Raw genomic sequence first — 21,094 nt, forward strand, 5'->3', positions numbered from 1 at the left:
ACCCAAGGATGTATACAGAGTCAATGTAATCCCTATCAAAATTCCAATGATATTTTTCACAGAACTAAAACAAAGAATCCTAAAATTTGTATGGAACCACAAAAGACCCTGAATAGCAAAGCAATCTTGAGAAAGAACAAAACTGGAGGCATCACACGCCCTGATTTCAAACTATATTACAAAGCTATAGTAACAGTAGGGTGCTGGCATAAAAACAGACACTTAGATCAACGAAACCGAAGAGAGAACCCAGAAATAAACCCACACACATATGGTCAATTAATTTATGACAAGGAGCGAAGGGGGAAGGACAGCTTCTTCAATAAATGGTGTTGGAAACACTGGACAGCCATATGAAAAAGAATGCAAGTGGACCACTGTCTTACACCATACACAAAAATTAACTCAAATCAGATTAAAGATGTGAACATAACCTGAAACCATAAAACTCCTAGAAGAAAACATTGGCGGTAGTAAGCTCCTTGACATAGGTATTGGCAATGATTTTTTGAATCTAAGACCAAAAGCAAAAATAAACAAGTGAGACTATATCAAATTAAAAAGCTTCTGCACAGCAGAGGAAGGCATGAACAAAATGAAAGGCAACCTACTAACAGAATAAAATAATTGCGAATTACATAACTGATACAGGGCTAATATCTAAAACATATAAGGAACTCATTCAATTCAATAGCAAAATAACCCCAAATAACCCAAATGAAAGATGGGCAGAGACCTGAATAGACATTTTTCCAAAGAAGTCATATTGATGGCCAACAGGTGCATGAAAAGACGCTCAGCATCACTAATCATCAGAGAAATGCAATTCAAACCACAATGAGGTATCACCTCACACCTGATAGAATGGCTGTTATCAAAAAGACAAGAAATAACAAGTGTTGGAGAGGTTGTGGGGAAAAGTAGAATCGCCCGCACTGCTGGTGGGAATGCAAATTGGTGCAGCCACTATGGAAAACAGTGTGGAGGTACTTCAAAAATTAAAAATAGAACTACCTAATGAGCTGGCAATCCCACTTCTGGATATTTTATATATATATAACTATCTCTAATTCAAAGAGATATCTGCACCCCCCAATTCATCGCAGCATATTGACAATGGCCAAGATATGGAAACAACTTACGTGTCCATCGATGGAGAACAGATAAAAAAGTTGTGGTGTATATATATGCAATGGAATATTATTCAGTCATAAACATGAATGAAATCTTGTCATTTGTGACATTATGTTAAGTGAAGTAAGTCAGACAAAGAAAGAAAAATACCGTATGATCTCATATGTGGAATCTAAAAAAAAAACCCCCAAATCAAGCTCATAGATACAGAGAACAGATTGGTGGTTGCAAGAGGCGGGGAGTGGGGGTGGGGAAAATGGGTGATGTGTTTAGAAAAGAAAAAAAACAGGAAAATTACCTGTGGTAAGTGAGGCGACCCCATTTATACCTCCCACAATTCTGGCTTGAGAAACTGGGTGAAGAGTGGCGCCTCTCGTGGAAAGATATGGTGACTGCCAGCAGAGATGCTTGGGCGTTTGAGGGAGGAAATCCAGAGCACAGATTTCCGCAAGTTCAGATCTCCATTAGACATCCGACTGGGTCAAGCACGGAGTTGGATAAATGAGACTGGAACTCAGAGAAGAGGTTTGGGCTGGAGTTAAAAAAAGAAAACCAAACAAAAAGAAAACACAAAAAACCAACCATAAAAATCATGAGAATCACAACGACAGTTTTATTAAGAGCCTGTGGCCAGACCTTCCAAGCCCTGGCAGTGATACAGCTCTGCTCTGGCCCACCACTGGTCCCCTTGTCTTTTCTTCCAAGGTCCAGTTGGAGGTAAAAATAGAAGTTAATGTATTTTTCAGAGGCTGCCTCAGTCACCAACCTCCTGACGCTCTCCGAGGAGCCTGGCTCATGCTGTCTCCTTCCTCCGTCTTGTGAGGATACATCTTGAATTTTACAAGTAACACAGACTGAATTTCATGACCTACATGAAAGATCCATTTTATTGAAGTCCAGTGGAAGATGAGGTAAGGCAGACAAAAATATTTCCAAGTCAGCGAAAGCTTAAACTCAACAGACTTTAATATTGAGGAATGCCATAAAGTATGCGTCTGCCCGTCGTAAAGTATTACTCCAGTCATCCCGCCTCACGCCCCCGAACTGTTAGTGACCCCATCTGCCTATCAGAATAAGCACCGCTCTCTCATCCTGGCATTCTGGACCCTCCACAACATGGCGTACCTAATGTTATATGCCCCTGCTTTCTCAGACGCAGCTGCTGTTCTGTTCTCCTGTGACCTACACCTTCTCCTCCCATAGCCCCCGTATTTGCAGTGTCTATGTCTGAGCAACTAAAGAATTCAATCCTTTTTCTTCATACTCACTTGCACGGCACACACGTCGCTGCAATTTCTCCTCCAGGCCTCTGGAATAACCTCATAACTGCACCCAGCTTTGCCCCCCTCCCAGCTCACCCCAATCCATAGCCTCATCTTTGGAAAATGTAGCTCCGATCATGTCTGCCTTCTGGATAACCCATCAATCTCCCCTTAGGCCCTGGGGTCCTCTTACAAGTGGTCTCCAAGTGCTACTTCATGTAACTCCTCCCTGCTGCACAGTGTCTTCTTCTCTCTCTTCTGAGTTGCGGCCATGCTAGTTTCCCCTCAGCTCTCAGACTGGCGGTGTTCTCTCTCCCTCCAGGCCTTCTCTGGCTGGCATGTCTCCTCCATCTACCTCCCCTATGTGTCCTTTAGGTTGTTTCCTCTAAGTATCTCTGGCCAAATGCTTCACACAATGGAATCACACTTCTTCATAGCATGTATTACAGACCCATAAGTATTTGCTTGATAGCCTGTCTTTGCACGTGTCTGGGAGCTAGCAAAATGCCTAGGATGAAACAGCTACTTAGAAGTACGTTTGGGGTGTAACGGTTTTCTAAAATTGTCATCATCTTCCTTGGCTTTCGTTATACGTGTTCCTTTTCAGGAAGCCATTGCAATAAAGAGCACGATTATCTGAGGCGGGTGGGAAGGAAGCACCGAGGGCAGGGGAGTGTAATGATCAGGACAGAGAGGAGGCCAAGCAAGTGACTGGGACTTGTACTCGTGACAAGTGACACTTAAAGGGACAGGAGAAAACACACACACACACACACACACACACACACACACACACACACACACACACAAACAAACCACGGATGTTGACGCAAAGAGTGGAGGTGGGAAGACGGACCTAAAGAGCAAGAAAAATCCTCTGCCAAACAGAGCGGACTGATTTAAAATGAAGCTCCGGCTTTCTCTAAGGAATTTGAGCAACACCCCCAAAAACAGCCTAGAAAGAAGCTCAGCATCCCAGGCCACTACCTAAGCTTCCAGGGGTTTGTGTGTCTGTTATTTCCCCACAGTCCTGGCTGGAAAAACACCGTCAGAGGAGCACCCGTGGCTCCACGGCTCATCAGGCACAAAATGCCTGACAGCTCTCTGGGGGTCTCCATATCCACAAGCAAAGCCACCAGCTTGTCAGAGGGCTCCTTCCTGGGCGGTCAGCACTGCGGGACCCAGACTATCTCGTGGGGCCCGCCATCTAGCCCAGATGATTGAATTCCCACCATGTTTTGGCAAGATTCCCATGCTTTCACTTTGATCTCAAATCATTATTAGAGGTTATGTGTATATACTGCATTGGGAGACAGAAACCCCCAAGACTCACGCGCCCCACATTCTGTACTGCGTACCCTTGTCGGTATGCCCTTCGCAGTGGGTTTGGAGTGGATTTTGCTTGGATCTGAGCTAGCCGTGTGACTTAATTGGGCAAATGGAACGCATCCATCCATTTCTGTCCTGTCAGCATTTCAGACAGACAGAAAGACAAAGCAAAGGACACGAGTTGGTTCTCTTTTAAAAGGAGTCTTGGTAGACCCCATCCAGGTTCTTCTGCTATTTCTCAGTGGTGACAATGCAATGGTTTCCTTTGGCTTCCAGTTCGAGTTTGTACTTTTTTTTTTTTTTTTCCAGTTGTGTTTGTTTACATTTTTTTTGCATTTTTTGTTCAGCTAACCCCATAGCCCCACGGCATCTAGGCTCTACAGAACAGTACAGCAATCTCTAAACTAGTAATCTGCCAAAACTGTGTTACTCGAAAGCATTTTAACTTTTTATTTTGACAATGAATCATGATGCAAAGATAAAGTACGCAAATTAGGATAACGCTGGAATGACCTGCTTGTGAAGGTTTATTACAGGATTCTTTGGTAGTCTGGGTTTCTCCTACAATCTTTAGACAGTAAGAGAAGAAATTATGCAGGATGATTTTAAGGAAAAAAGAACTTATCAATAGTAAATTAATTTGGCTCTCACTTTTATAATTGATTCTATGTTTGCTTGAGAAGCTTCGAGAAGGCTTTAACACCGCAGAGAAAAATTTCAGTACTTTTAAGGCTGATTCAGTTTTTTCTTCCTGTGCTGTTTTCGTCATTAGGGAAAATGTTTTACTGGAACGGGTTAAGATGGGGTACTCCAGTTGACTGATAAACAAAACTTTATTATTTTTTTCTCTCCTCTCTGACTGGTCTAGAGGAAGATGCACGGGACTAAGAATTATAAGATAGAGTATCTATTCTTCTTTCTGCTGAGAGTTCACTTTCAAACTCAGCTTCTATTTTTGTAAATAAAGATGGTAATATTTAGCTTCCCACATCCCAGGGTTATTGTAAATATAAGGTAAAGTAAGTAAAAACATGCCAAGAAATTTCAAAGTGCTCTATAAATTATAGAAAATTATTGACTTTGAAGAGATTATAAAATGCTTCTTGGAGATACGAAGAGTACTCTATATTAACTTCCCCATAAATGTTTTATTGTTGGAAACAGAAAGTGAGGGACTCATTCTATCTCCCAGGCAATGTAAATTGCAGGGGAAATGTAGTGCATTGCATATTTATACCTCAGTTCCAATCAGGTATTTTGAAATACAATAAAAACCATTGGAAAATCTTTATCATCTAATTTATATGTTTTAAAAAAGAACCACTCATGCAAAAGAGGGGACACCTATAAAATTAAATTCTATTTTCAAAATACCTCTCAACATAGCTAATATAACTCAGTCATCAACACTTTCCCAGAACACGTGGTACAAAGTAACTTAATCAAATCCTCGTCAGGCCTACATTGTACATGAACACTTACGATATGATTCAGAAAGGAATTCCCAGTCTGAGAAAGAATCCCAAGTTGCCACTCACAACCTTCTCCATATCTGCTTAGATATAAGGAGCTGTTTGAAACACTCCAGGATATATCGTATAATCAGTTTTGGGTACCAACTGAGTGGATCAAGCCAAGAGGAGAAAGGACTTGCAGCGTTCTCTGAGTTTTCTCTGCCAGAGACCTTTCAGTTAAAAGCCTCGAAGGAGTCCAAATGGCAGGTCTCATACATCCAAACTACAATGGCAGCTCTCAGAAACTAATTTTATATGCAAGTATAACAAAAGAAGCAAAACAAAACAGAAACAGATTCCTAGATAGAGAGAAGGAACTGATGGTTGCCAGAGGGGAGGGGGCTGCAGGGATGGACAAAAAAAAAATGGTGAAGGGGAATAAGAGATACAAACTTCCAGTTATAAATTAGTCACAGGGATGTAACGTATAGCATAGGAATATAGTTGAATAATATTGCAATAAATTTGTACAGTGTAGATGGTTACTAGACTTACTCTGGTGGTTACTCCGTAAGGGATAAATATCTGCACCTGAAACTCACATAATTTTCTATGTCAACTGTACTTTAATTTAAAAATTAAATTAAAACTATAAAGTGACTTGATTGAGGAAAAAAATACGTGGTTCACGTTTTCTTCTCAGGGGGTCTGAGCTATCAAAGAAATGCAATAAATGATCAGTTAGTCACTCTTTCACAAACCACAGTCCACTGGCACCTAAAGGACTCCGGTGAGTTTTTGGAAGCCCAGAGAGACCACGGGGGATACAGGACATGGGTTACTCAGTCACGTGTGTCTCACCCCTGGCCGAGTAGGCAAACCGGGACTCGACAGCAGCAGTGTTAGTCTGTGTGATAGCTTGCGCAGAACTGAAACAAACTGGGAGGAAAATCTATCATTATTCCTTTAGAGATGAAGCCCTCACTTCAGATCGGCCCCAAATCTACTTTTAATTCTACATATAAACCAAATGAAAGATCGCCTAGAACCATGTTTATGCTGTAAAGATTATCCTAATCTCAGAATGGCAAGTAGGAAAAAAGACAGGTAGGAGGTTTTTCCTGACTGGCCACCACCTTCCTGGCCACCCATGGAGACTCCATTGCCATGAAGTAAGAGTTTGCTGAAGACCTGGCTGAATGGCCCCGGAAAAAGTAGCCTTATCTGAAACATGTGGGAATCGTTACCCTTCATTCTGTGTTTGCGATAGGCCACACGTTCTCATGTGGATTTACCTCTCTTCCTTTTCTTTATTATTATTATTCTTTTGTTTTTACTTCCACGCCCTTTCAAGTTGTTGGCAGAATTTAGTTCCTTGTGGTTGTAGGACTGAGGTTCCACTCTTCTGTCTGGCTGTCGGCCATGGGTCCATTTCAGCTCCTAAAAAATCTGCTCTCAGGTCCTTCGACCTGCGCCCTGCAACAGCACAATGAACCTACCTCAGGTGAAATCCCTCTTAAACCTCAAATCTCTCTGACTTCTCCTACCGCCAGCAGGAGAAGTCTCTGCTTCTAAAAGGCTCATGCAATTAGATTAGACCAACCTGGAGAATCTCCTTATCTTAAAGTCAACTCATTAATAACCTTATGCGCAGCTGCAAAATTACTTTGCCATGGACTACAACATAGTCACGGTACTGAGATCTCATTAGAGCCACAGGAGTCATTTTACAACGCTGCCTAAATCTGGAGGAGGCTTACCCAGCCTCACTGCTTTCTTCTCCCGAGTCCCTAGTTCCCACTCCCCCTTTTCTCACCCTGCTTCATCCCATACTGAACACGCCACTTTTTCCACAACGCATCAATGGAACTGCAAATAAAAGCTATTGTGTGCAGTGCACTTTACAATCAGTTGGAGTATTTGTAGACTATATCAGGATATAATAAATACAAAAACATGAAATGAATATGAGTAAAGACTAAACTTTCTTCCTGGTCAAGTCGTAGTACTTGGTTCATGACCATCTTCTCAGGGTCAGTTGTCCGTCTGAAAGACCTTTTCCTCTTTCTCCGATGCTCTACCTGTGCTTCTAGAAGACAACGTCAACCTTCATGACCTACCCTAACTACCCAAAGCTACCCAAACACACCTTCCGGAGTTTTCTTAAGCAAAAGAGGCATTGGCCCGGTCCTCATTCCGAGCAATAGTCTCCTTCCTTGCCCTCACCTCTGTCCAATAGGATATAAAAAGGAACTTTTCAAAAGATTTGTTCTAGCCCTGTATACAGCAAAACACTAGGGGTTTTCTGTTTTCTTCTCTGTAAGGAAACTCACCACCAGCCCCACCGGGGCCAAGCAGAGCAATGCACGGTGAGGTCCTTGTACATCAAAGCTTCCTGCTTGAGAGAAGCCTGGAAGATTCCTTTCTACACCCTTGTGCGCTAGTGTGTGTCCCAAAGTGTTTGTGTTTTAGTATAAAGAAGTTCTCTCATCTCTACCGGGGGCCTCTCTCATTCTAGAACACATATGGGTCTTTCAGGCCTGATGAGGAGAAGGAAACTGACCGCCATGAGATTAGACCCAGGCCCCACAACAGAGTGGCCGTTCCCTAATGTTGTCTTTCTACGCAGGAGGTGTCCCCAGTTCCTCAGGGAATCCAGCTCTGGGGGCGGGGGGAGGCACCTGGCGGCCTGCCAATCATCCACAAACATGCCTGAAATGCTGCAAAGAATACGGACGACACCAGTTCTGGGATCCCCTACATAGAGGAATTTGCAAATTGTTCTTTTCCCCATGAACCTAGACACACAGTCTTCTAATCCCAGCATGTAGGCGCTTTACCAGTTTTATTGGTCAGATTTGCAATTGCCTCTTTCACTTCTGGTTTATATAGTTGAGGTCAGAGTGCGAAGTTTTATGGGCTACATATAAGAGACTCACTGTTCCTTCTTGTTTTTCTTGTCATAAAGAGTACAGTGCTGGGGCGGCAAACATTAATGAATTGGGGCTTTAGACTGACACCCAGCACAACACCTGCTGGCAGCTGGAAGTGACACTGCCATAAACCTTCCACCCGCGGCAAGAGCGTTCACACTGGAGCCTTGTTAACTCACTACCCTTTAAATGGATGATAAATGGTCTTCTTTTTTTATAAGGTGTTTTAGATCAGAATCTTGTTTTCCATGTGCTGATACCATCTGTGCTATCAGCTCAAAATCTCTCTAACAATAGAAAAGCCTTCATTCAGTTGCCACTTTCTTTTTGTCACAGCTGCAAAGGTTTTACACCCTTCGTCTGCCCTGTCCACACTCTGTTAATACCTAGAATGAACATGGGAATGGGATTCACTCTTAGAAGTCTTGCATATGCCAGAGAGAGAAGGAAGTGTGCCAGTTACTTCTTAAAAATCTTCAAAATGCAGTGTGCTAATTATTGTGGAGACAGTGTCTTCTACAGAAGTTCAGGGAAAGACAGCCTGCGAGACAACAGTGATGGGCCATTCACCGCAGACAGAAAAACTACAGCACAGCCAATCTTGCTTTGAGAAAATGCTCGTGGAAAACCTTTTTACAAGAAAAATTTTATCATCATGCAAACAAGCATGAGATTCAATAAACACAAATCCCACAAATTACATTTCCTTAATGCAACCCAATCATTTTCAAGACTCATACAAAACTGTGTATAAGGGAACGTCTCCCATCGGATGAAAACAATAGTTTCAGTGAACTAATAACCCCAGAATTTACTCTGAGCAAATTGCTTAAGAACAAAAGTATTTGGTTAGTTTTTCTCTGTGCCAGGTACTGTGAGAGATAAATCATTTGACTGAAGCCTCACTAAAGCTCTTCAAAATACATATTCATTCATTCATTCATTCAGCCAATCAGAACTGTGTCGCCTCCTGCTATGCACAAGCACTGCCGTAGGCAGTTAGCGGGCATCAATGCAGAGAGCAGGCATCTCTGCCCTCATAGAGCTTACGTTTCCACGGCAGAAGAGAAAATTATGCAATAAGAATGCACAGTGAACACGTACATTATGGGATCTACTTGAAGGAGCTAAAAGGTATGGGATAAAGAAAAATAAATACAAGTGAGGGGCTTGGGGGCTAGAATGGGGCACGTGCACTTCATAACCAGCGTGGTCAGTGCAGGCTCAGTGAGAAGCCACTGCCCCGTCAGACCCGAGAGGGACAGGAAGTTGGCTGTGACGTTGTCTGTGAGGAGGGGGTCCAGTTCCAGGGCACGGCTCACCAAAGTTCAAAATCCAAAGCATGGCTGGCCTGTTAGAATCACAGCACGGTGGCCAGTGCGGCTGCGGGGAAGGACACAGGGGAAGAGCAAAAGGGGATGAAGTTAGAACCCGTGTCGGGTCCTATAGACCATGATGGGGTCTTCCTCTCTGGATAAAGTGGGCACTGGATAAAGTTCTTCCTCTCTGCATAAAGTGGGCACTGTGGCTGGCTTTCGAGGAGAGCAGCAGCATAACCAGATTGACTTTTCAAGACATGTCCTCTCTCTGCCTTATGAAGAAGAGACTGTAGGTAGGTGGCTGAAGGAAGCTGGGGAGAGTGGGTGGGGTGAGGCAGGGAGGCGAGGTAAGAGGCCATTGCAACGATTCACACAGAAATGGGGGTGGCCCTGCCCAGAGGGGTGGCCTTTGTGAGGAACGGCCAATAGCGTTCCGTGACTGACTTGCTTTCCAGGCGGGAAGAGTAGATCATGGAACAGATTTTGGGGGTGGAAATCAAGGACTTTGGTTGTGGACATGTTAGAAGTATGACATCTCTGGGACATTGCAGTGGCGATGTCCCAGGCGCAGTTGGGTATATAAGTCTGGAGAGCGGAACAAGGGCTGGGCTATAGATTAGCTTTGGGAATCACTGGATATAGATGTTATTTATAGCCTTCGGGCTGGTTGAGATCATCCAGAGAATTCTACAAAGAAAGATGACCAAGACGTGAGCCCCAGGGGATGGTAAGATGAGGGGTGAGGAAGAAGAAGAGGGACCATCCAAGAGGGCTGGAGGGAGTGACAAAGGAGCTAGGAGGTAAACACGAAGGTGTTTAAGGACATATGTTGTTCTGAAGTTCAAATGAATGCAGTGGAACATTTTATCTATGCACGTGGCTCAAAGAGTTGAATAATCGGATTAAATTTCGTGGAGTTAGCAACTAGTAGAAATTGGATTTAAAACCAGCTCTTTGACTTCAAACCCAGCTTGTTTCCTCCAAACACTGCCACCTCAGACTATAAGCTATAGTCGCTAATTGTAATAAAACGTGAGTTCCAAGAGAAAAATACTTTCTTATCTGCAACAGGCAATTTAGAGCAACTTCACACCCCAAAAGTGAGAGCAAGCCCTTGAGTTTTGAGACTGACCCTCTGATGATTGCTTAATACGCACACATTCGTACTTTCATCAGACTTGAAAGGGGTTTCTTGAGAGTGGTTTGCTGATTATTCTATTTAAAATCAATTAAGACACACCTTTAAGAATGTACGTTAAGAAGCTTTAAAAGTAGGGGAGAAACAAAATATACAGAAGACAACAGGAGGCCACAGGTGTAGTAAAGAACATGTAAGGTGTGTTCATAGAGCTCGGAGAGGTGGGACCTCTGGCTGAAATACTCAGGTGAAAACAGAACAGGCCTCTGACATGCGCTTGTCCAGCAGAGTGGACCTGTGCCCCAGGCCAGGGGCTGCTCAGGAACCAAGGGGCCGAGACCTCACTTTTCGGGACTCCACGATCTCTGATCTCCTCCCCGGTTTATTCAAACAAGCATCACTCATGTCTGTTCTACACACAGGGCTTCCTGGGAAGATTTCCTTTTATAACGGGTCTCACAAATCAGCGACACTAACCCAATGTGCTATTTGACTGATAAGAAAACTGAGGACCCAAAAGGTCTGTGACTGGTGCAATAATCATGGCTGTTTTTATGGTGGGGCTGAAATTCAGATGTTAACCTGACGACCCCAAACCTAACATGTGAGTGTGTGTGTGTGTGTGTGTGTGCTTCTTTACACTACATTCATATCCCCTAATGAAGAACTGGGGAAATCCTACACTTTTTTTTCTTATAAAAGATGCATATAAAACTCTCACTGACTGGCTAAGTAACAGCCATGCTTCAATTTTAGTTAAAAGTAGCTACAGAGTAAACTCAGGGGAGAAAGTTTCCCATTTACGCAAAACTGACTTCTGCATTACACTGTCTGATAAGGCATCCCCCGACAGCTTGACACAGACCTCAGAATTCCAGCTCCGAGCCTGTATGTGAAGCCCTGGGCACGAGAGAGAGAGGGCGGGACCAGTGTTACACTCAGTAGGACTCACAGCAGCAATGGAACATTGAGCACTAATGTTTCCGCTGGTGCCGCTCAGACTCATGGGCGCCCTCCCCTCCCGTTTAACTTCCCCATGGCTTCTAGAGACTTGCTGCTTCTGAGTGCCCAAGATTCCTGCTAACAGCAACCACTAACATTCGTCCAGTCCTCTTATACGCCAGGCAGCACTCTGTGTTACACGCACAGCCTTCACTTACATTCATCACATCCTCCTGAGGTTAGTGCTGAAAACCACTTGCAGCGCAGAAGTGAGGAAGCTGAAGCAGAGTGTGGGGGAACCGGCCCCAACTCACATCACCTGACACGTGAACTCTAAAGCCTGGCATTGAACCCTGGGTGTGCGGGACAAAAGCAGGCCTGTGTCTCCTGAGCCTGATCACTTGCCTCAAGTTGGCTGGGATAGTCTTTCTAAGGAGAACGGATTTAGTCTCCACAGGACTTGATGCTTTATTTGGCATTTTCCCTGGGCACTGCATCATGGAAACAGGCACCCAAGCTCTCTTGCTGTCTAACTCATTCCATCCAAGCACTTCCCTGACTACATAGCTAATCTAAGAACCTAACACGAGGGACGTTATTAAGAGTTTATAATGGGGTAACTTAGACTCCCCCGATGTACTCACCCTTTCTTGCATTTGAAAGAGCCTTTACATATACCAAACACTAAACAGCTGTGGAAAGTTTAGCCTCCATACCAAGACTGAGAACGAATGTAGCTCTGCTTTTGCTCATCTAAATGACAGCATCTGAACAAACATCTCTGCTCTCTAGGAAGAAGGTCACATCCTATGAGCAGTCAGTTTATAAACCACTCAACTTAGATCACCTAAGAGTTCGTTCCATTCCATGGCAGCTGGGATGCTTCCTGTACCTGGATGCCTTCTTGTGTGCAGAGAACGACCGCCACCCCTCCCACCATTCTCCTGGAAAGCGATCCATCCTACGCTCTTAATTATAGTATTTCAGTTGGAGCTGCCATGAATTTATGTGGCCTCCTCAGCCAATCAGCTGTCATGGATTTACATGACTCTGCCTCCTTAGCCAATCAGCAGTCATGGATTTACATGACTCTGCCTTCTTAGCCAATCAGCAGTCATGGATTTACATGACTCTGCCTCCTTAGCCAATCAGCAGTCATGGATTTACATGACTCTGCCTCCTTAGCCAATCAGCAGTCATGGATTTACATGACTCTGCCTCCTTAGCCAATCAGCAGTCATGGATTTACATGACTCTGCCTCCTTAGCCAATCAGCAGTCATGGATTTACATGACTCTGCCTTCTTAGCCAATCAGCAGTCATGGATTTACATGACTCTGCCTCCTCAGCCAATCAGGTGATTGTTGATTGGCCTAGGTTGCCTGATTTCAACAAGAATCCTGTCCTAAGATTTTGGAATTTAGGTACATTATGAGTCACTCTTAGTCTCATTCTGTTTGCAAAGCTAGTGTGTTTGAGTAGTTTTAAGGTCATAATACCTGTCGTGTAGAGAACTCACGTGTCTGAAAAAATAATGCCGATCAGAAAAGAGAATCTGAACTGAGGGTACTGGTGGATTCTGGCAGCTTTCAAACGCCTGAGGCCAGCTTCGTCCTGTAAGGAGGAAGCAGGACATAGGGCGCCAGAGCCATGCCCGCCCAGGAGGGTCCCCGAAGACACCTCCCTGGGCTTTATGGGGAGAAAAGCTGCAGGCGGAGCTGAAGGCACTTCGTTTTTACCCTGAGACCTTGAGTTATGAGTGTGAGAGGTGGGAGAGGGGCAACCACCCCATATGCTCCCGAGAACCATATGGCTTCTGTTTAGCTCCAATTTGTCAAGTCAGAGTCAAGTTATTTGTAGCTTTGGCAATAGCACATGGGAAATGACAGCAGAAACGCCATAGCTGATATTGACAGCAGGGGTCAGGGAGGACACACTGTTATGGGAATCGTGTGAAATGTCTCAGATGCCCCGGAATAGCATCATCTGCTCGGCAGCCTTTGCTATCTATCAGCCGTGGGGTCCCCGTGGGCAGGGGTGCTGTGCCCGCGGGGTGGGACTCTCCCCACCAGAAGAACAGCGACATAAGGCAACTGGCTCTGGTTGTACAGCAAGGAGGCAGCGGAGGGCGGCCGGTGCACTCTGTCTGCCCGGGCTTGGGAATCTGCTGGGACCTCTGAGAAGGACCTCACGGTGGGGGTGCGGTGGGGATGGAGCCAGAGCTACTGCAGATACCGCCCCGCAGCATCCAGGGGACAAGATTTTCATGGAAAGAAGCTCATTTCCTATTTTACATATGCCCAAAGCTCATTCTTATTTTGTGGTGGCCACGTATCACGAGTGAGACTTAAAAGCCTTTCTCTTGTCATGACATAATTACAGCCAAAACCCAAAGGCAGAGTTTTCTGCATTTAATAAGTACAACCAGGGTTTGTATTAAGATGACTAACAAGGAACAAAACAGAGAAGATAAATATACTTTCTGGTATTTGAGTTTATCTGCTCTATGAACGTGCTGAATTTACCGAAGCAGAATGCCCCCGAGCCACAGCACAGAACTGTTTATACGTACTTCACCCCCCTATTCTCTTCTCTTTGATCAATCTTGAAACCACTAGAACATAAAACAATGAACTTTTCTATTATGTCTATCTGTACACGAATTTCAGCAAAAAAGCAACGTTTTAAGAAAAGCTTTAGTAAGGAAGTGAAAAGAAATAAAATAGTGAAGACGTGTGAAGAGTTCAATGGAGATGCTTTAAAAAGTGAATGTGACACAAGGAGGGCGACCAGCGTAAGCAGCGATCTCCCTCCGGAAGCCGCCTCTGGCTGTGTGACAAATCGCTGCAAACGTTAGCACTTCGAATAAAGACTTACGGTCTCACAGTTGGTGTGGGTCAGGAATCCCACAGGGCTCGGCGGGGCTGCTCTTGGCTCAGGGGCTGTTTGGAGGCTGCAGCCACCGTGATGGGTCAGCTTCTGCCATCTCAAGGTTTCACTGCAGGAGGATGCACTTGCAAGCTCGCTCCAGGGGCTGTTGGCAGGCGTAAGCCCCTCTCCATGAGACCCTTTCCACAAGACTGTTTTGTGTAGGACACGGCAGATGGTGTCCCCACAGAGCGTGTCCAGGAGACAGCAAGAGACAACCATCAAGACAGAAACCTAGTCTTGGGAGCGACGCTGTCACCTCTAGCACTTTCAGTTGGTTAGAATTAAGTCACTGGATCCAGGCCACACTCCAGAGGAGGTGACTGCACACGTCACTTGATGGGGATTGTGGAGGCCATTTTAGAGGCTGCTAACCACAGTCTCCAAGACAGAGAAAACCCAGGATGGAGGGATAGGTGTGATATTTATGAACTATGGGGCAGCGTGACATTTGGGTGCCCCTCACGCTATCACTCTCTCAATGTTGAAACCATCCAGACTCATTGTTTTTAATTCTGTCTCTCTCTCTCTCCTTCACAATGATAATTGCCTCCTACTAGCAAACCCTTCAGTTCATCTGTCACACTGTAACCAAAGTGATGGTTTTGAAACACAAATCAGACCATCCACTACCCTCCAACCCCTACCCCTACCCTTTGTTTTAAAATCCTTCAGGGGATTTCTATTGTTGCTAGGACAGTAGGCAGACATTTTAAACATGGCGCACACATTCTTTCATGGTCTCGCCACAGCCCACCTCCTCAGCCTGGAGCTCCAGCCACGCCATGCTGGTCTCTACCCTCTCCTTGAACTGCCATTCTTATCCCACTTTTGCCGTCTGTACATGTACTTCTCCTGTCCTGGGGTGCTCTATCTCCGTCCCCTGACCCCACAGCCCCGACTCCTTCACCCGTTATCTTTTGCATCTGTAAATGGAAACATTTCCACTAGAGCAGCGCTTGCCTGGAAGATATCAAAACCAAATTTTTTCACAGCTAGCTCTAACCAGCTGAGGCTCATAAAAGACCATGAACTTTGCATGACCTTGGTGTACCAAACCCTTCCTGGAGCTAACCAGACTCTCCACTGACCAATACGCTGTGAGATGTGTTTTGCCCAGCCCTGCACACACCTTGCTTTCATCTGTCATCTTTGCAGAGCTTGTTTTCACTCCTACCTTAGCACATCACCAAAAATACTCCTGTCAGGTGACAGAGTTAGTGAGTGTCTTCATTCGTGTGTTCCCTGGCTTTGCAAGTTAATAAGACTCAGCTTTGACAGTTTTCCTCTTTTTAAATGTTCTGGTGGTCTCCCTGTTACTCTCTAGCTCTTTACTTTACAGCTCTCTATTTATGCCGCTATGTGATGAAACGCTCTGCCACCAGACTTCAAGTTCACAGGAGATGGTATCTCCCCACACTTAACAAAATGCCAGTAAGTAAGTAACTAGGCTCCCAACACATGTTTATTGACGGGAAGAGTGCACAACTTTTCATTTTATGACCTTAGACTCTAAAGCAACCAAGTACACACGACGGACTTACTCATTTCCTTTTCCAGTGGTTTCAGCAACGACTGGCTCTTTTAATTTCACAAAGATGCATCTATCTTAACGGCTGTGTTAGCTGGTGATTACCAGCTGCAGAGGCATTTAGTGATCTGGAGAAGGTGCTGTGTCCTCCCCTTCGTCTGACATTACCAGTAGTGTTCTTGGCCAGCTGTGCCGAGCTGTCCATGTGCACGGAAATTCCTTTCTGAAAAGCACAGGTGATCACATTACACCCTGAAGCCCGCGATCTGATTACTCTTATTATGGCCGACTGAAAAGTTACAAATGTCATTAGTAGTCATTAAACGACTCTACTTGGCTTTCTAAAAGGAGCTCTGGTATTTAACTCAGAGATCTCTCACGGCCATAAATTCTGCCTTTTGAACATGCGTTTTCATGGGGCTGCATAATCTTTGATAGATTCTATGTGTTATTGCTCTGAAAGGGACTCTCAGTGATGAAAGCAGGACCTGAACCCAAGAATGCTAATGGAAATTCATGGAAATCCACGTCTTGGAATTGAGTGTGTGTGAGTATTGGCATGCCCGAATTGTCCCCACCCTTCCCACTACCCCCGTTTTTTCTGCTGTGCTCAAGCAATTGAATTCTGCATCTAATTTTAATCTGTAAACCATACCCCTTCCTGCAGTTGCAAAGCATGTGTTAGCACTTAAGCAGCACGGCGGGTTGCCTGAGGTAAGAGGATGGATGGCACAGACCAGGCATCTTACAAATGGCTTTGTGTGAATTGGTGCCACCAGCCCAGGCTTTCTGCACACGGGTCCGAGCTGTCTGTCCAGGGCTGAGAGACACTCAGGCAGTGACTACAGTGGAATATTTTCTTATTACTTGGTGTTGATTTTTCAGGAGACTTTGCAGGGAAGGGTGGTTTAAAGGAGCCTGAAAATATTCCCAATCTGCTTTCCCAGAGGCAGTAGGAAGAGGATGGAGTAGTGACTTGGAAAATACAATTAAGATCCATTAAAATTATATTGGGTGGCGATGGCATTGTGGAAAGTAAAAGAAAGGATTAAAAATACAAATTTGGCTGCTAAATAAATGGTCATTCTTCTTACTAGCTGTAATTTATAATCTTAGAAAGTAACAAAAATCTGCTTAGAACGAGGAGTTTTTCTTACCTTGAAGGTCAAGGGGAAACTTAGATTTTAAAGTCAGTATCTAGGGTAAAAATCATGTATAGTTAAAACAACCCTTGAAAATCGCTTAAACACTTATAAAGTTCAAACCATGCAGTTTATTTGTGGGGGGGGAATTAAAATCATTCCCCATACGTCTCAACCATTGTTTTCTTGCTCGCATTGCCTTTCCAGGATTAATTATATCTGTTGTATAATATAAGGAGGGTAAACCATCAATGGTAGACTTCTGAAGACAAATACTGTATTTCACTGACTCTGAGATGCATCTTCTTTACCTTTTAACATCTCTGAAATTGAGATGTGTCTTATGATTGGTGACATTTTAAAATTACAAGGGCCAGGGTTCTTTCGTTTTTTTCTCACTACTTCATACAATGGTGGTTTGTCTTACCATTAATTTCCTATGAGATTGGAAGAAAGACAGTAGCTAAATTCATATATGGAAAATATATAAGTAAATGTCAGGACTCCACTCTAGAGGGTAGAAATAAAGGCCACTGTTGTGTATGTAGTTTTCTGGGAAAAAAATACATTTCAAGGAAGACTCAACATTGACTCATAGCTTCTGGCCTAAAGCATCGTATCATATGAGTCAGTCATTGAAGGTTCTGCTTGCTGAGTAGATGTGTTCATGAGTCAGTCACTCCACTAATATTTATTGAGTTCTTATCATGTGTTTGCCATGGTTCTTGGTGCCGGGTTGGAGCTGCAAATGAAACAGATAAAAGCTCTAATTTACAGAGATTATTTTCTCTGATAAAAAACAAAAACAAAAAAACAAACAGGTCTCAGGTCACTTAAATTATAGGTTATCCTTCTAAATACAGAGCTGGGAGTACATGTGTTGTTCTCAGACCATGTCTTTATATTTGACTTAAATGCCAGTGAAAGTTAATTCAGACTGCGATATTGTTTTGAAAGGAATATGCTAGTCTTCCTTTTCTTAGAAATAGCGATTAATTAAAGACTTAGGTTCTCAAATTTTGAATGGGAACTTGATGGTTAGAGCCATACCTCTCCCAGACAGCAGACATATTACTGTTTTATCCCCGTCTAAAGAATACTATTTTTTAAAAAATAGTATTTCCTAGCTCTTGTGAGGATTAAAAGAAACAGTATATCATTGTGTGAATTCAATAAAAATAAAGTAAATAATAATCCTATGTAACTTTATTTCATTTTTTTTGCAATTGACCAAAAGGGAAGCATAATTTGTGGTGTGATTATTTTGAACCAAGACCTAGAGTCTTCTAGGACAGTAAAGAGGTAGATGTTATCACTGTGAAACCAAAGAAGAAAAAGAAAGCTGTAATACAGAGGAGAAAAAAAATGACCCAAATCCTAGCACTGAGAGTTCAGTAAACATACTAACTTTTCCATAATGGGATCCTATCACACACAGGCTAGAGTTTACTGTTACTACTAAACAGTGAGTGTCAGACATTATACAAAAGTCATTACGTGAATTATTTCATTTATCCTCAAAACAACACTCTCAGGTAGGGAATATTATAACAATTATATAGCTGAGAAAATTGGGGCTTAGGAAGGATAATTAGCTTCCCCATGGCGGCTACTATAGTAAGTTGAGATTTAATCATCAGTCTGAGTTTTACTTAATTATTAGCAGACTCTCCATCTATTAAAACACTGTTGGGTCATTACTATTTCCTATGATATTCTTGTCAAAAGTCATTGCCCCATTTCTCCATCGTTGCACATGTAGCTTGCTTTCATTATTAAATTCTTAAAAATAATATTGATTTGAATATCTTCACACATACATAGAGAGAATCCTAGACGTAGAATGACAGATTTAAAGTTTACGAACATTTTAAAATTCTTGATAAATAGTGGCATAATCAATAGGCCATGCTCGTAAGTCGAATGGTACAGACTAGGTTCTTAGAAGGAGGAACACAAACCAATTGGGTCAAGTTAACCTTAAATTTGAATCTAATTTGAGAAATCAATCTACTATAAGACTCTCTTAAGTGTTCCAATAGTTGCATAGTTCTTTATGTATGTTTTCTTCCCTCCTTAGCAAATTCCATAGCAAGAGGAAATATTTGAGTCAGTCCCCACCCACAGCAAGAGAAAGTCAAAATTACCTGGTGTTTCTGTCATAAGTTGACCAGGAAATCTAACCAATGATGCAGAAAACGGATGTTGTTAAGGGTCATTGTCGTTTGAAGGGCATGGGTGCCAATTACACAGGTGCTGGCATCTTCCTCACGTCTTCACCCACACTTCGACCCTAGGAAGCTGGTAACTCAGATGGTTATGCTATAGATCCGTGAACAAAATGTTAACCTTTTGCCCCAAAAGTTCTGTTTCTAACATACGGACATGCACATAAGTATTACTGCTGTGTAAACTGCTGCCTTTTTCATTGAAACCTGCCCATACGATATAAATTGAATAGATGAGCCTAAAAGCTGGGCGGATGTGAAAAGTAAAGAACCACTTTCCTACTTTCAGTGCATTTTTCAAAGATGGACTCTCTCCGGGTTGAGACTGCAGAGAGCGGGGCCACAGTTGCATTCATTGTTCAGTGAGCTTGTCCACACAGTTCAACCCACCGACAGCAATGAATGTTGATTGTGACCTTTTAAAAAATAATGTCCGCCCAGGGCAGAGGATGTCCTGGTGTGTCCAGCTTTGGTTTCCGGTTTCCAGCAATTTCTGGAGTAGGGCGTGGAGTAGGTGAAGGTTAGCCATAGGGTACAATCAACGGTCGATGGTTTTGACTTTAATTCCAAACTCACCGACAGCGTTGAATGTTCACTGAAGCAACCTGAAACCCAGAATCCTGCTGACGCGACAGTGTCTGTAAGTATCAGAAGGGGTTGGGAGACAGAAATAACAGAGTAGCTTTAGTCGTACATTTTGTGCTTTTTAAGCCATTTCAGAAGAATAAGAATGAAGAAGTGTGATTCTTCCAACCAAGAGTCTGGCAAACCTCCACATCACGATGTGTGAGAGAAAGGGATCTGTTTCATTAAGCTAAAAAAATGCCTATGTTGGCTCAGTTCCAGAGAAGAAATAATCTCACTGTTAATGACAGGGAGAATTTGTTATTCCAAGTAGCTGGAGGTATCCAATCAAAACACTATCTTATAATTTAAATATTGCTATGCTTAGGGTAGGTAAACATAATGTATTTAAACAGAATTTTCTTAGATTTCCTAAAATCAATGTTAGTCAGTGTTACCCTTTAGTACTTAATATTTTTTCTAATATAGGGTTATAAAATTAGTACAATTTCCTCCAAGAATTCTTATTTAGCAACTACTAAACAAATAATAAATGAAACCGGCGCAACACATTTTTCTTAGCTTATGGCACAAAGATTTCATTAATACTCTGAAAGGTAAATACCATCCATACATTCTGAAAAACTATTCATTTCCAACCATTTTGGATATGAAAATCCCAACATTTTCTTTTCTTTTTCTTTTTTTTAAATTCTTTTCATATCCCCTTTCGCCAAGAGTGTTTTGTGATTTATGCCTGTTTTTTAAATTATCACCAACGCTATTGAATATGTTTTTAGAGGCATTTTGAATAGTTTTCTATCATTGATCTTAAAAAAGTCAGTTTGGATGTAGCCAAACCAGGACAGAAAGTCGCTATTGCACCCACATAACTGGCATCCAGTGTGGTTATAATTCCCCGTGGGTGAGACAACACACAGCAATTTGCGATTCTGATTTGGAGGTGACCATGGTCTATATAACCAAGGCAAGTCCCTCACAGAGAAGTAAAACATGTACCCTGACTTCTTGTACACGCTAGGATTTCACTCAGAATATTTTAGAGACACTAATTGTTTAATTCTTTCTAGACAAGTTGTTTACACGGAAACTGATTTTTTTTAGAGGAAAAGGGTTAGTGATCTCCTGGACGTACATACTGAGGTGACAAACAGAATATAAACCAGTCA

General features: G+C 43.0%; 1 long non-coding RNA gene across 1 annotated transcript in view; it reads right to left on the reverse strand.

The window, feature by feature from the left end:
• LOC141567941 (uncharacterized) overlaps nucleotides 1-20,563 on the reverse strand; it is a 33,477-nt gene extending 12,914 nt beyond the window's left edge. The window contains exons 1-3 of the long non-coding RNA XR_016021582.1: nucleotides 19,260-20,563; nucleotides 15,984-17,854; nucleotides 1,433-1,666 (exon numbers count right to left, since the gene is read on the reverse strand). This is a non-coding gene — a long non-coding RNA (uncharacterized LOC141567941). The remainder of the gene's footprint in view (nucleotides 1-1,432; nucleotides 1,667-15,983; nucleotides 17,855-19,259) is intronic.
• Nucleotides 20,564-21,094: the final 531 nt, after the last annotated feature.

Source organism: Rhinolophus sinicus, chromosome 6, assembly GCF_057876585.1.
Source record: "Rhinolophus sinicus isolate RSI-liver-muscle chromosome 6, RSI-T2T, whole genome shotgun sequence".
Taxonomy (NCBI): domain Eukaryota; kingdom Metazoa; phylum Chordata; class Mammalia; order Chiroptera; family Rhinolophidae; genus Rhinolophus; species Rhinolophus sinicus.